The 12,872-nt window shown below is 37.9% G+C and overlaps 1 protein-coding gene and 1 pseudogene across 8 annotated transcripts in view; one reads left to right on the forward strand and one right to left on the reverse strand.

Moving 5' to 3' along the window:
- STX18 (syntaxin 18) overlaps positions 1 to 12,872 on the reverse strand; it is a 122,792-nt gene that overhangs the window by 83,232 nt on the left and 26,688 nt on the right. The gene's annotated exons all lie outside the window — the stretch shown is intronic.
- Positions 4,249 to 4,972, forward strand: LOC107974164 (small ribosomal subunit protein eS7-like; annotated as a pseudogene).

The following is a 12,872-nucleotide window of genomic DNA, read 5'->3' on the forward strand; positions in this document are numbered from 1 at the left end:
ATGCCCGATGCAATCTCCTTCTCCTACTTCAGAAAACAAACACAGAGTTCTCACCAAACCCAACCCCACTATGCTGCACTGTCCCGGATATAAAAACCTCAAACAAAACAACGCTCAGAAATCCTGGGGAAGCTGAGAACGTGAATGACTCTAATGACTGGACAACAGAGCCTCTCACAAGTCAAGGGCTCCCAATTTTTTTCCATCCAACAAAATTAATAGAGAATCTAACTGACTTGTCGTCTGGCAGGTCACTAAAAAAAGTTAATGACAGTTTCGGCATGTAATTCAGAGGAAGTTCCAAGAACTGCGTGGGGTGGCAGTGCCCTAACAAAAGCTCCCTTCTTATCTCCTTGTTTATGTAAATGAGGGTTCTCAGCTCTTAACGTCACTAAGAAATGAAAGTTAAGAATGAAATTGATATTAAACCTTGTCAGATTCTTTAAAAAAGTAATATTCATCTACTTGCACACAACATCAGTAGAAAAAACTAAACCTATGCATCACCTTGAGAGGCTCTTCTGATAAAATAGTGTATTTTTATTGTTGTTGTTTAATCCACACACACTAGTAATAATTACAAAGGTAACTCAACACAGAACAACTCAACATACAACACTTAGAGACTTTCGGTCATCACTGGAAATTTTTTTAAAAATTAAATTTCAATTTGCATATCTATTTCTGTCGCACAGAACTATGATAAAATGATCAACAAAAGATTTCTGGGTCACAGGAGCACCAAAATCTCAGAAATCACCACTAAAGAACTTATCCATGTAACCAAAAAACCTGTTCCCCAAAAATTACTGAAATAAAAATTTTAAAAATATTTCCAAGCATAAACCGGGATAGGATATTATGTGGGGAAAGTGAAATGGAAATGTGAGTTCAAGGAGGAAAAGGTTGTAAAATTGATGACTGTAAAGTTTTTTGAGAATGTTTTTTTCAACAAATGATGGTGGATATCAAATACGGTATTCAGATTCCATGAGATATATTTAAAAGAGTGATAAAAACTTCCACTTTAAAAGGTCAAGTTTTATAGCACACTGAAAACTATATCCTTTGCAATTATTTAAACTTACAGTAAAGAATTATAGATGTCAGATTAATAGATACATATGAGCGGTTACTCAGTTTTTTTCAAAATTCTTTTAGGGGATACATGAATAAAAATGTGTAAAGGTCACTGACTTACACATCTGGTAGGGAGAAAAACACTAAACACGTATTTACAAATAAAATTCTATGAAGCAAAAACATAAGCATACCATGAGAGCTGCCTGAAACAGAGGAACAGCATTTGTAAAGGCTGTGAGGTGGAGGAGAACATAAAATCTTCAAGGAATCAAGCTGGATCATGCCATGCTTTCTAATCTAGAGTAGAGATTACTTATTTTTTTTTCTAAAGAGATATCTGGAAGGCAGTGTTTTAATCAGGAAAATGATCTATTCAGATTTACTTCTTATGTATTTATTATCTCTCAGAAAAAAATCTGTTGCTTACCAGTAAAAACAGGGAATTCATTCATTCATTCATCCATCAAATCTTAACTGAATATCTGTTTTGTGCCAGACTTTATTAGGCACTCAGGATACAGGAGTACACAGACAATAAAGCTCTGATACCTCTCGAAACTTAGCAAGAAGTATTTACTTTCAGAGAAGGAAAAGTGAAGTTAAATGGGAGACTAAGAGAAAATATTTGCAAATTATACACATGACAAAGGACTTGTTGTTCAGAATGTATAAAGTACTCTCAAAGTCAAAACTAAGAAAACAAAAAACTAAATTAAAAATGGGCAAAAGACTTGAACAGACACTTCACTAAAGAAGGCAAGGGGGGCACATGAAAGATGTTTGGCCTCATTAGCTATTAGAGAAATGCTAATTAACAATGATGTATCACTACACACCTATTAAAATAGCTGAAATAAAAAATACTAAAAATACCAAGTGTTGGTGAGAATGTGAAATAACTAGAATTCTCATACATTGTTGGTGGGAGCACAAAATTGTACAGCCACTTTAGAAAATAAGTAGCTGTTTAAAAAAAAATAGTAGCCTTATTAAGCCCTAATTCACATAGCAAACAATTCATCCATTTAAATTGTGCAATTCCATGGTTTTTAGTGTATTTGAAAGTTGTGCAATCATATTTCCACAATCTGTTTTAGAACATTTTCATCACCCCCAAAATCCCATACCCATTAGTGGTCACTCCCCATTTCCCCCAACACCCCCAGTGCTGGGCAACCGATTTACTTTCTGACTCTATGGATTTGCCTGTTCTGGACATTTCATATACAGCAGTTCCTTCACTTACCGTGGGGTTATGTCCCAATAAATCCATCATAAATTGAAAATATGGGAAGTCAAAAATGCATTTAATACACCTAACCTACCAAACATCGTAGCTTAGCCTTGCCTACCTTAAGTGTGCTCAGTACACTTACAGATGTATTTACCTACAGTTGGACAAAATCATATCCAAAGAATGCTGGCAACACAGTACACTGCAAAGTATGGGTTGTTTACCCTCATAATTGCATGGCTGACTAAGAGCTGATGTCGAGCATCAAGAGGGAGTGTCGTACCGCACATTGCTAGCCTGGGAAAAGATCAAAATCCAAAACTCGAAGTATGGGGATGGGTGTGGTGGCTCACGCCTGCAATCCCAACACTCTGGGAGGCCGAGGCAGGTGGATCACTTGAGGCCAGGTGTTCGAGACCAGCCTGGCCAACATGGCGAAACCCCATCTCTGCTAAAAAAAAAAAAAAAAAAAAAAAAAAAAAAAAAAAAAATCAGCCAGGCGTGGTGGTGCACATCTGTAATCCCAGCTACTCAGGAGGCTGAGGCATGACAATCGCTTGAACCTGGGAGGTGGAGGTTGCAGTGATCTGACATCAAGCACTGCACTCCAGCCTGGGTGACAGAGACTCTGTCTCAAAAAACAAAAACAAAAACGAAAAATCGAAGTATGGTTTCTACTGAATGCTTATCACTTTTGCAGCACTGTGAAAGTTGAAAAATCATGTCCTGAACCTTAGTAAGTTGGAGACCATGTGTAAATGGACTTATGCAATAAGTGGCCCTTTGTGCCTGTTTTTTAATTTAACTTAGCATATTTTCAAGGTTTATCCATATTGTAGCAGGTACCAGTACTTCATTTTTTATTGCCAAATAATATTCCATTGTATGGATATACATTTTATTTATCCATTCATCAGTTGATGAATACTCAGATTGTTTTCACTATTTGAGTATTATGAATGATGCCGCTATGAACATTTGTGTACAGGCAGTTTCTTATACCATTAAACATACACTCACCAGATAACTTAGGAATCCCCTAGGTATTTGCCCTAGAGAAATGAAAATGTATGCTCATGCAAAAATCTGTATACAAACATTTGTAGCAGTTCTATTCATAATTGTCAAAAACTAGATACAACACAAATGTCCTTCAACAGGTGATAGATAATTGTAGTAACTTCATGTAATGGATACTACTTAGTAATAAAGAAGGAACTATTGATACACACACATCTAGAATCAACCTCAAAGGCATTATGCCGACTAAAAGAAGTCAGTTTCAAAGGGTATATATGATCTCATTTATATGATGTTATTGAAAAGACAAAATTATAGCAATGGAGAACAGTTTGTGGGTTCAAGGGAGTGGGTGTGACTACAAAAGGACAGCATGGGAGTTTCTGAAGGGAGATGGAACTGTTCTGCATCCTAATAGTGAAATGGTTATACAAAACACACATACACACACAGGGACAGAGTACAAGACCCCCAGTGGATGCCTGAAACCAAGGATAGCATTGAACTCTATAGATACTATGTTTTTTCTATACATACATACCTATGATAAAGTTTAATTTACAAATTAGGTAGAGTTAGAGAATAAATGCAATAATAATAAAATAGAAGAATTCTCACAAGTTATGTGAATGTGGTCTCTTTCTCTCCAAGTATCTTATTGTACTGTACTCACCTTTCTTTTTGTGACGAAGTGAGAGGATAAAATTCGAACCACAGTTGACCATGAGTAACTGAAACTGGAAAATTAAACTGTGGATAACGTGGGGGATGGGACTATTGTACATAAAATGCTAAAGTTCAGAGAACTGTATTAGCAAAAAGGTCAAGCTTACTGTATGCTAATCTACAAATAACACTTAAATTTTTAAAAAGCAGCTCTTCCTAAGCCAGTGCTCAGCAAGGAGAAGGCCATGTTCAGTTGGAGCGCCAAGATCGTGAAGCCCAATGGCAAGAAGCCAGATGAGTTCCAAAGAATGCTAGCAACACAGTACAAGACGGCACGACACTCCCTCTTGATGCTCAGCAGCAGCTCTCAGTCAGCCATGCAATTATGAGGGTAAACAACCCATACTTTACAGTGTACTATAAAGAGTCCGGCATCTCCCAGGCTCTTCTGGAGCTGGAAATGAACTCGGACCTCAAGGCTCAGCTCACAGAGCTGAATATTATGGCAGCCAAGGAAACTGAAGTTGGTGGTGGTCAGAAAGCTATCACAATCTTTGTTCCCGTTCCTCCACTGAAATCTTTCCAGAAAATCCAAGTCCGGCTAGTATGCGAACTGGAGAAAAAGTTCAGTGGAAAGCATATTGTCTTTATCGCTCAGAGGAGAATTCTGCCTAAGCCAATTCGAAAAAGCCGCACAAAAAATAAGCAAAAGCGTCCCAGGAGTGCACTCTGACAGCCGTGCACGACGCAAGCCTTGAGGACTTGATCTTCCCAAGCGAAATTGTGGGCAAGAGAATTCACGTGAAACTGGATGGCAGCCGGCTCATAAAGGTTCGTTTGGACAAAGCCCAGCAGAACAACGTGGAACACAGGCTGAAACTTTTTCTGGTGTCTCTAAGAAGCTCACGGGCAAGGATGTTAATTTTGAATTCCCAGAGTTTCAATTGTAAACAAAAATGACTAAATAAAATATATTCACAGTAAAAAAAAAAAAAAAAAAAAAAAAAAAGTTAAAAAGCGGCAGCTAGCTAGAAAAATACACGAGTCTCCTAGTCCCTTATGTTCTAGCCTAGAAAGGAAGCATTCCGTATTTACTGCCTGCTTACCACTGACCGGTCACCATGCCACAGAGGCAACCTCAGAACAAATGACCTTGGCTATCCTAACACAAAAGTAAAAGGTATTCTGAGTCCAATTATAGGATGTTTTTAACTTCAACACTAGCTGGCCTTCCATCACTGCTCAGGAGAATTATTAATCACTATTAAATAAAATGGATCATGGCTGACACTCCCCCTAGTGCACAGGACACTGAAGTGCCCGTGTGAAAAGCACCTGCTTTTAGGACTTCAACTTAGGGCTCATATCTGAAACCACTGTTACTTTGTTTTTGTTTTTTGTCTGTTCATGGTGTCTTAAGTATGTCATATGTGGACCTCACCATATCCCCCGTTTTTGCTATTCTAGAATACAACAACCTATCTCTTTGAACTGTCCCTTCTTGCCTCCCATTTATGGCATATATCCTATATTTCACTTGAGAGGATCCCAAAAATCTGGTGAAAATCTTGTGTTTTTTGTGTGTTGCACAAAGATTATATATAAAATATACATGAGAAGTTTGTTACTTGGAGACCAGGAGTGCCAGATTCTAAAATGTCAGGATTATTTTGAAGTTAACAAGAAGGAGCTGCTGTGTAACAACAAACAATTTTTTTTCTTCAACTTTTATTTTAAGTTCTGGGGTACATGCGCAGGATGTGCAGGTTTGTTACATAGGTAAACATGTGCCATGGTGGTTTGCTGCACAGATCATCCCATCACCTAGGTGTTAAGCCCAGCATCCATTAACTATTCTTCCTGATGCTCTCCCTCTCCCTAGTCCCCACTTCGACAGTCCCCAGTGAGTGTTGCTCCCCCACCATATGTCCATGTGTTCTCATCATTCAGCTCCCACTTATAAGTGAGAACAGGCAGTGTTATAAGGTTTTCTGTTCTTGTGTCAGTTTGCTGAGGATAATGGCTTCCAACTCCATCCATGTCCCTGCAAAGGACATGATCGTGTTCCTTTTTATGGCTGCATAGTATTCCATGGTGTATATGTACTGCATTTTCTCTATCCAGTCTATCATTGATGGGCATTTAGGTTGATTCCATGTCTTTGCTATTGTGAATAGTGCTGCAGTGAATGTATGCATGCATGTATCTTTACAAGAGAATGATTTATATTTCTTTGGCTAGATACCCACTAATGGGATTGCTAGGTCAAATGGTATTTCTGCCTCTAGTTATTTGAAGAATTGCCACTGTCTTCCACAATGGTTGAACTAATTTACACTCCCACCAACACTGTAAAAGCATTCCTTTTTGTCTGCAACCTCACGGTTGTTTTTTGGCTTTTTAGTAATCGCCATTCTAACTGGCATGAGATGGTATCTCATTGTGGTTTTGATTTGCATTTCTCTAATGATCAGTGATGCTGAGCTTTTTTTCATATGTTTGCTGGCTGCATGTATATCTTCTTTTGAGAAGTGTCTGTTCATGTCCTTTGCCCACTTTTTAAAGGGTTTTTTTTTTCTTGTAAATTTGTTTAAGTTCCTTGTGGACTCTGGATATTAGACCCTTGCCAGGTGGATAGATTACGAAAATTTTCACCCATTCTTGTGACAAAAAGGCTGTCTTGTAACAAAAATTTAACTTGGAGTCGAAAGACCCTAATTTAAATGATCATGGGTTTTGGTTACAATCCAGCCATATTTTAGACAAATAATAAACAATAAGTATAATCAATATGTTAAAATCAATAATAAGTGTGTTAACAAAGTATGGTAAGTGGTGAAAGTGTTACGAGACAAAAAGCAAAAGTAATGTAAAGTAAGGGAAATCTAGGAAGAGTGTAGGGAAAAAAGTGAATTCTAATTTTCAACAGGGTGGTCAGGATGAACTTATTGAAAAGATGACATATAAGAAAATGTTTGAAGGAGAAGTAAAAGTTATGCAAGCAGGTATCTCCAGGCAAATACTTGGGGAAAATCATTCCAAGGAGAGGAAACAATAAGTACAAAGGCCCTAAGACAGGTGTGTATCAAGCATGTGTGATGAACAGCAAGGAGACTGACTGTCTATTAGATACTCAGGTAACAGAAATAATGTCAGGTAGGTAGACAACTATAGATGTTTCTAAGTGTAGGGTTTCAAAGAGGTCTGACCTGGAAATATAAATCTGGGAGTTTCTGGACTACAGAGAATATTTAGAACTAGCGGGCTGCAGGAAATCACCACACATTGTTTTATGAGCATTTTATAATGGGTGCCTACTATGTGTCAACTGTGTGCAAAGGAGAGAGACACAAAGAGAAACTTAGCTTCACAAAATACTCTGCTAATTTTAGTTTAACCAAAGCAATGGAGGAAGGCAGAGGAAGAGAAACACAGATCATCCCCAGTCATAGTTTTTTAAAAAAATTAGTCAAAGAAAGTTAAGAAAAAAAGATTGTGTGTAAAATATAAGTAATCTTAAATCTGGGTCTTAATCTAGGTGATTAACTGCAGGTACCTGCTACATGTCTCAGATCCTCCTTGTCAAGTTATTCATTAACATTCTTTTCATCAATCTGTCCATCAAGAAATCCATGACATGCAATTATTAAAAAGTCAGGAAACAGAGATGCTGGAGAGGCTGTGGAGAAATAGGAACGTTTTTACACTGTTGGTGGGAGTGTAAATTAGTTCAACCATTGTGGAATACAGTGTGGAGATTCCTCAAGGATCTAGAACCACAAATACCATTCGACCCAGCAATCCCATTACTGGGTGTATACCCAAAGGATTATAAATCATTCTACTATAAAGACACATGCACATGTATGTTTTTTGCAGCACTATTTACAATGGCAAAGACATGGAACAAACCCAAAGGCCCATCAATGATAGACTGGATAAAGCAAATGTGGCACATATACACCGTGGAATACTATGCAACCATAAAAAAGAATGAGATCACGTCCTTTGCAGGGACATGGATGAAGCTGGAAGCCATCATTCTCAGCAAACTAACACAGGAACAGAAAACCAAACACCACTTGTTCTCACTCATAAGTGGGAGGTGAACAAGGAGAACACATGGACACAGGGAGGGGAACAACACACACTGGAGCCTGTTGTGGGGTGGAAGACAAGGGGGAGGGAGAGCATTAGGACAAATGCCTAATGCATGCAGGGCTTAAAACCTATATGACGGGTTGACAGGTACAGCAAACCACCATGGCACATGTATACCTATGTAACAAACCTGCACATTCTGCACATGTATCCTAGAACTTAAAGTAAAATTTAAAACATTTAAAAAAAGAAATCCATGCCATGGCTTGAATGTAGGTTGGAAGATGAATCAAAGGTACAATGCATTCTGACAGTTTCAAAGAGGAATGTAGCTTGTCCAGCCTATGCTAATGTGGACTCTCACAGTTCCTTGTGCCAGCAATGCTTTATCAAGGACTTCATATGACAGCTATGTTTTGTTCTATCAAACTGAACACTTGATTTTTATCATAATCATTCCTAAAAATAGTGATTTCATCTCTAATACATGAGTTGAATATTAATCGTAAAACAAATCTTAGGGAGGACAGCATAATTTTGATGCAATCCTAGTAGCAATTTCTGAATAGCCTTTGCTTCAATAGTTTGGAATATGTATTGTTTAGGTACCCAAGGCAGTCTAGAAGTAGCTATTTGAATCTATGTGGTAGGGGAATCAATAGTCCTTCTAAACCTGGGTGATGGCGTATTTGTATACTAGGGCAGCTATAAACTGAAAAATCTTAAATATGGGACTGAAAATACATACAATCACCAAACAACACTCATGATTAGTGTGTGTGTGTGTGTGTGTGTGTGTGTGTGTGTGTGTGTATGCCCCTAGGTTAAGGTCCTCTTAAGCATAAACTAATTCTAGCTAGCTTTCCAAAACAGGAGAGGAGATTTGAAAAATACTAAGGTAATATATGAAGGATGGGTTAAAGTTCAGGTTTTATCAACCTAAGCCCTATTGACATTTTGGGCTGGATAATACTTTGTCTGGGGGCGGAGGTGGGGGTGTTTGTGGGAGAGCTGTACATTGTAGAATGTTTAGCGCATCCCTGGCCTCTTTCTGCTAGATGCCAGTAGTAGCCCCCTAGCTGTAACAACCAAAAATGTCTCCAGATATTGGCAAATATCCCCTAGAAGCAAAATTGCACGAGCCACTGGTTTAAATGATCAAAAGATGGGAACGGCAAGGATACAGCTAGCCTCTGCAACAACTAAACCAGATATTTAAAACTCTTCTAGAACTCTCTTAACTCCTACTTGTTTTGTCTGCATTTTAGCCTTAATTTTCTCATTGCAGCTCAGCAATGAAAACTGGCCACCAACAGCTCCTGAGCTTTGTTTGCTGAAATCCAGGCCTCCGGACTAAGAATAATTCTTTTTCCTAATTCCAATTAAAAAAAAAAAATCTTAGGAAACGATTCTGATTGGCCTGATTTGAGTCTGGTTGCTACCCCTGGTCCATGACTTAGAGAGTAGAAGATACTATGGAAACACAGCAGCTTGTACTGAAACCACTTGATTGAAGCCAGAGTGGGGATCAGTTCCCAGGAAGAAGGAAGGCACTATTGTTGACAGAAGGGTGGTTTCAGGACCAAGAATAGGTATGTGCCACAATCATCTACTGCTGATTAACAAGCACACCATAGAGCAAACAGCCAGGACATTACCAGTCCTGTATAATACTGAACTAGATTTGCTTTTCTGCATTTGAGGCACGTTTGTGAGTTAGGTACTCTGGGAAGCATGAGTTGGTAAGCAGGTAAGCAGAATACACAATATCTAAGCTTGAAGGCTTTTTCACCAACGTATCTTACAGTGACTTCCTGGATGACACATTTAAGTAATCCACAGATGAAAACTGGGAATATTGTTACTAAATATTGCTCAAAGTTAGACATGGCAAAAAGCTGGCAGTTGGTATGCTTTGTGGGCTATTAATAAAATATACTTTTAACATGCGACTCTGCCTCAGTCAACAGAAGACCATAATTGACCAACCATTGCTCAGTTTGTGGGCTGACAGAAAACCAAATGTTTGCCTTGAAACTCCAACTGGGTTCAAGAATAAAATCCAGGAATATAATAATAATATACATATCAAACGGACATAAGGGTATTCAACTTAGAATTTAAAGAAGGAAGCAGTCTAAGCTGAAAAATTTTAAGACTTCCCAGAGAATGAGAGGAGACAGACACAGGAAATCCTTCCCTGGTTGGCTCTTTAGGAAACCTCAGAAATTCGGTTCTATGTTAAGTAAAGAAGTACCTGTACTTTGAGAGTGGAGATTCTGATAGAGGGGGGGACCCTCGTCTGGCCTGGATCTCAAATCTCAGCTTTGCCTTAGGCAAGCCAGAGCTCATGGGGTTTCCCATTCATCTGGGATCTTCCAGTAGAAGTAGACTCAAGCGCCTGATTACAGCTTTATCCCAGAAGCAGCACCACTTTATCCAGCCAGGAGCCAATCATAACCAAAGGATAGAGAAAAAGGTTTGAAGAAGGAAAGGAAAGTGTGGGGGATTTCAACCAACAGAGTCAAAGACTGCTTCGTGGAAGTCATCTAATGGTCATGGCCCTCACTGCTCTGTTCTTGGATCTTATGGTTGCTTTTAGAGGCCACATTCCCCAGTGAGCAACATACTCAAATAGACACTACTATTTTCAAAAGTAGATTATTTAAATGTGACACACTGAAAATCTCTAAAATCAAGTTAGTAAAAATCACACTGCTACATCTTAAACAGATACCCGACAAAACAGCATGGCCAATGAAATCTTTAATGCTGAGTAAAAACTACCCCAGCACTCAATCTTGACAGCAAAGCCAGAGGTCTGGGATATCTCCTTGCTACTGCAGTAATGAATTGCCAGTTGACTGTGATGAGACAATCATAAACTTCTATTTTTTTCTTATAAAGACTGATGTTCCATCACTGCTTTTATAAATGATGTGATTTCTTCCCCTTTTAACCTGAGGGCAAGGGTGTGATAAAGACACTGAAGTCCTTAGTGGGGGTAAGGACATGCAATTACGTTAAGAGTCAATACTGGAGAAAGAACTCTTGAGAGGGCACCTTCCATTGCAGGAGAGAATCCAGCCTAAAGGAGACATGACATCAACCACATACTTCAAAATCCATATGGCCAGGACTTGTATATCATGGCTTCACTGTATCAAGCGGCACCTTGAAAGTAGTAAGTATTCAATACTGTTTACTGACTATTTCTGCAAGGCTTCTCCAAGAATCATGAAGAAAAGGATATACGTAGATATATGAATCAGAAAAATGTTTCTCAGTCTTCTCACTGCAGATGGAGAAAGCAGTTCCATAAAAATTGCCATAAGTAAAGCTATCAACTTGTTAAGCACAGCAACAGATAGTGCAGCTTCAATGGAAAATGGAGACTTCATGAATATAATTCATTCTATCATTGGTCTCATTAAAAACATTTAAAGTGAGAAATTTTAAAAAGTTCTATTTTCAGTTATTTCATTATGGCAAAAAAGAGAGTTATATGTTATTTAGATGTGATTTCTACTAACCTTTAAAAATTCTTCACTCCTACCTTTCAATACTAAGATTCCGAATGGATGATCCACTCTGTCCTCATTTGGTCAACAAGGAGCAAGTGCCTGTTACAAGCCAGGCACTGTTTTAAGCAGTAATACAATGGGATAGGATAACATCCATCTAGTCTTTGATCCGAAGGAGCTTACAATCCAGTAAAAGTGGCATAAACAGGCTAATCAGAGAATATAAAATCCAAACCACCAAAGGAGGTACCCATACATTAGGTAATGAAAGCAGGAACTAGGAGGGGGCTCTGGTCTGTGGGAAAAAAAAAAAAAAGAAAGACTAGAGAACTCTTTCTTTGGATCAGATAAGGGGGTATATGAGAGAGGATCCAAAGGGTCTCTCAAGTTCCTAGTTAGGAAGACTAATCTTTTGCTTTCTCTATGAAGATCCTAAGAAGCATACAATGGAGGCTAATTATAACAATAGTTCCATAAACTATGGGGACAGGAAGGAGGGAAGGAAATCATATTATCCAAGTTTCACAAGTAAATGTCTCATGAAAACATTCAACATAAGGTACTTGTAATCCTCTTTAGGTTTCACTTTCTCCATATAATTCTCAGAAAGTACATTCATGCAACCAAATAAAACTGCTTCTCTCCCCAATGACAAAGTCCTTAAAAGTTCCAAAGGATAGTGAGACCTAAATGAATAAAACTTTAAAAAATAATAATATAATATACTAGGAATGGTTGTAAAATTTCTAGAAAAATTCATGGTCTAATATGCAATGATTACTTCTAATAAATACCTCAAAACATTTGTTTCCAGTGATAATTGTAATGTGAATAACTGTAAATACTAAATAATGGAAAAAAAGAACTTTGACTACCACATAAGCAGTTCTAAAAATTGTGGTCATCGTTTGTTTGCTTTGTGTTTTAAGGAAAACTTGAATAGCCAAGGTTCCTGGATAAAATTTAAATACTTTGAACTGGCTGTGGTGGTTCATGGTAATTAATTCTCACTTAAAGATTCATCAGATCATAAATTGACTTTATTAAGAGACATGATTTGAAATGGACTTTGAATACTATACACTGTATTTTATACTGGATACCAGTCTGATTAGTAAATGCAATAAAAATGTGTACCTAGAAAAAACGATAAGACATTTGACAAAAGAGAGACACACGTGCTTTAGCAGTCTACATGTATTTTTGGAGACATTAAGTGTACAACCCAACTGGAAATTACCTAT

Source organism: Pan troglodytes, chromosome 3, assembly GCF_028858775.2.
Source record: "Pan troglodytes isolate AG18354 chromosome 3, NHGRI_mPanTro3-v2.0_pri, whole genome shotgun sequence".
NCBI classification, from domain to species: domain Eukaryota; kingdom Metazoa; phylum Chordata; class Mammalia; order Primates; family Hominidae; genus Pan; species Pan troglodytes.